Below are 4,391 nucleotides of genomic sequence, written 5' to 3'. Positions count from 1 at the left end.
GCAAACTGGTCAAGGAATAAGAGAAGCAAGGGCGTGAGATAGAAGAGTTGAAGCACCAAAAGCTCTCCCCTGAAGAGCCTAGCGTCTCCCATGCTTAAGGTGGTTGAGTTCCACCCCCATATTTCTGTTATTCTAATTTCTATTTCTCATATTTAGGTATACATGATCACTAGTAGTATTTAAGTCTTTATTTTTATTTTTCTACCTTTTTATTTAAGAGTTGTATAAGCATTAGTAATAATTAAGTTTTATTCTCCAATTAGCTATAAAATATTCCTCTTATAATCATTAAATATGAATAAAATAGTGATTTTTTTAGAAGAATTAGAGATGTATAAATTTCTGAGTTATATAATAAGAATAGTCAATTATTTTGATGTGGTGGCATTGCTTTAGTTTTCTGAATGTATGAATGAACAATGCATATTTGAAATTGAAATTAAGAATGTTGGCTCATGAAAGAATGATGATGAAAGTGAAGTATTATTGGTAATATGAAAAATCAAGAGAAATTGATTCTTGAAGCAAGAAAAAGCAGCAAAAAGCAAGATGCAATAAAAAGAAAAAAAATGATTGCATGAGAAAAAAAAAGCAGAAAAAGCAATAAGCTCTTTAAACCAAAAGGCAAGAACAAAAAGTCAATAACCCTTTAAACCAAAAGGAAAAGGTAAAAGGATCCAAGGCTTTGATCATCAATAGTTAGGAGGGCATAATGGAAACAAAATCCTGGTCTAAGCGGCTCAACCAAGCTGTCCCTAACTATATGCTTGTGGTGTGAAGGTGTGACGTGAAAAGCTTAAGACTGAGCAGTTAAAGTCGTGATCCAAAGCAAAAAGAGTGTGCTTAAGAACTCTGGACACCCCTATCTTGGGATTCTAGAAAAGCTAAATCATAATCCAAAAGAGTTCACCGAATTAAGTGTCTGTGGCATTTATGTATCCGGTGGTAATAGTGGAAAACAAAGTGCTTAGGGCCACGATCAAGACTAAAAAAAAGGCTGTGTTCAAGAATAAAAAAAAACTAAACTAGGAGAGTCAATAATATCATCTGAATTCTAAGTTCCTAAAGAGGCAAACACTTCTGAGTTTCAATGGATAGTAAGATGCCAAAACTATTCAGAAGCAAAAAGCTACTAAGTCTTGCTCATCTAATTGAAACTGAACTTCATTGAAAACTCTGAGATTTATTTTATCTTACTCTTCTTTTTATCCTACCTTGTTTTTAGTTGCTTGGGGACAAGCAACCGTTTAAGTTTGGTGTTGTGTTGAGCGGATATTTTATACGCTTTTTGGCATCATTTTCATATAGTTTTTAGCATCTTTTATTTGAGTTTTATTATATTTTCATAGGTTTTAGTGTAAAATTCACATTTTTGGATTTTACTTTGAGTTTGTGTATTTTTATGCAATTTCATGTATTTTCTGGCTGAAATTGAGGAGCTGGAGCAAAAGTCTGATTCAGAGGCAGAGAAAGCACTGCAGATGCTGTTAGGATCTGACATCTGTGTACTCAAAGGAGCTTTTCTGGAGCTACGGATGTCTAAATGGAGCATTCTTAATGGCCATGGAAAGCTAACATCTAGAGCTTTCCAAAAATGTATAATAGTCTATACTTTGCTTCAGAACTGAAGGCACAAAACTGGTGTTCAACGCCAGCCATCTACCCCAGTCCAGGCTTCCAACACCCACAGAGGAGTGGCCAGCATCCAACGCCCATAATGGTGTCCTTAGCCAGCGTTCAACACCCAAGGAGCATCCTAGACGTGGAGACCACTCAAGCTCAGCCCAAACACTCACCAAGTAAGCCCCAGAAGTGGATTTTTGCACTACAAGCCTAAGCCTATCATATTTATGTAATCCTTAGTCATTAGTTTAGTATTTAAAGGAGAAGATCACCCTTGTTTAGGATCTTCAACCTCACTTTTGACACTTTACACATTTCACATTGTATTTTCTATCAGTATGAGTTTCTAAATCTTCTAGGTTAAGGCTAGGAGTTCTGCTGAGTTTTATGAATTAATAAAAGTATTACTGTTCTATCTCAAATTCGTGTTTGATTCTCTATTCTAAGATATATCTTTGTTCTTCATCCTTATGAATTCTACATGGGTTCAGAGTGAGTCTTTCATTGGACAATGATGAACCACTAGCTTGATTATACATCTCATAGACGGCAAATCCACGACTTTGTTGGGGACTTCTCGAGACACCAGTTCTGCGGAGGTATGGGGAGATTAGAGTCTTTGTGGTAAAGGCTAGAACTAAAGGCGTAGCATTCTCTTATCCAGAAGATTCGACCTTGTCTATGGCGTTTTGAGTAGGATCATCAAGGGGAATGAACTGCAGGAGCTTCACCCTCAATCAGACTGGATTCGCACTAACCCTGGTGTTCAGCACTGGAGGAGAATCGGATACCTCTCAAGAAAGGCATTGATCACATACAGCCTGCCATAGAAGAAAATATTTACAGTTGGAGTAGACAGTAAGACTGAATTGATCCAGAAGAGCAAAGCATCTCTGAAACCTTAACCATCTTCTTATCATTGCATTCACCTTGAATTGAGTAATGTTATCTTTATTTTACTTTTATGCGCTTTAAACAAACAAATAACTTTTCTATCCGCCTGACAAAGATCTACAAGATAACCACAGATTGATTTAAGCCAACAATCCTCGTGGGATCGACCCTGACTCACTCAGGTATTACTTGGATGACCCGGTGCACTTGCTGGTTCAATTGTGAGAAGTGGAATTCCGCACACCAGTAGCCTTTCTGCCACGCCAGGGATATAGGCCTTACACACTCATACAGCAGAAAATATGCTACACCAGGGATATAGGCCCTGTACACTTATGCAGCAGAGAGGGTTATCAATCATCACCATATTCTCATCTCAAACGTTTCTCAGCTCTCAAGTCTCAACATTCCAGGGATATATTTCCCGGCACACTTTTGCAACAGAGAAATCTGCCACGACAAGGATATAGGCCCTGAACACTCATGCAGTAGAAAAATCTGCCACGCCAAGGATATAGTGCCTTGCATACTCTTTCAATGACCAACAAGTTCAACATTCCTCTCTGGGACCAACACTCATCATAACCATCATCAGTTCTTAATTTCACAAGTTATCATCACCCCCAAGCTCTCAAACCATCACCAATATAGCACTCTGCCTACTCACTCACAACTTTAGAAACCTAAGTCTCAGTCTTCTAAACTCATAGAAAATTACCAATTCAAATTAACTATCCCATCTTCACTAGTCTTAGAGTCTAATTACTAGCCACAAGTCTAAGAAAAAGTTATGGAAACTTGGAAATCTAGAAAATCCTTAAAAGCGTAGAAAAATATATTTTCAGCAAAACAGGGGTTGTGCATACGCAGAACCCTATCGTGCGTATGCACACGTTGAAAAAGGTACATCCACGTACGCATACAATACATCCGCGTACGCATACACGAAAATTGGACCATTTCGCGTACGCATACCTGGGTCTGCGTATGCAAGAGTGCTGGATAGAGGCCACCATCCGTGTATGAGGCATGGGCCCGCGTACACATCCACCTCAGTTTGCAGAAAAATATCAAGTTGCAGAATTTTCAGTTTTAAACACCAAACTTTAAAGGTTCATAACTTCCTCTACAAAACTACGTTTTTCTCAAACTTTATATCATTTTAAAGATCTTGAAATCATTGTTAGTTTAAAATAAAAATCATTCAATTCCAATGTCACAGGCTCAAGTTATGATGGACAAAGTTCACCAAAAATCAAATTTTACCCAAAAACGCCAAAGTTCTCTAATTTCCGAATTCCATAACCCAACCAAACCAAAACATACCCAATTTCATTACAAAACACTACCACATACTACACTTTATCATTATATTTCACTTCAATCAACTCATCACCCATTTTACTTAATCTTTCTACCATAATTCAACAAAATCCACAATTCATAAATCAATATCTCAACCTTAACAATTTTCATACAATTCAACTCTTGATAAACCTCATTCACCACCATTCAACATTAACACTAACCATAATATTCAAAATCCAATATCATCATCAATATTTATCACCACTCATCATAATCATATTCAATATCAATATTCATCAGACATTCATCATATTTCATATGTCACATATTCCAACACTCCATATCATCCTTTTCATCATCAAACATAATTTCACATATAATTAATGATACAAAACAAATTCAATCCTATCCTAAGGTCCACTAGCCTAAGTGTCCAGAAACATTACATATTATATAAAGAAAATCGAAACCATACCTTAGCTCGATCTAAAAGCCTCAAACCCACTCCAACAAACACCAAAACTCAATCTAACATCATATAACAAATAAAAACATCACTAGGGTTC

The sequence above is a fragment of the Arachis hypogaea genome, chromosome 17 (genome assembly GCF_003086295.3).
Source record: "Arachis hypogaea cultivar Tifrunner chromosome 17, arahy.Tifrunner.gnm2.J5K5, whole genome shotgun sequence".
Classification (NCBI taxonomy): Eukaryota; Viridiplantae; Streptophyta; class Magnoliopsida; order Fabales; family Fabaceae; genus Arachis; species Arachis hypogaea.
This window is presented reverse-complemented; position numbering follows the sequence as displayed.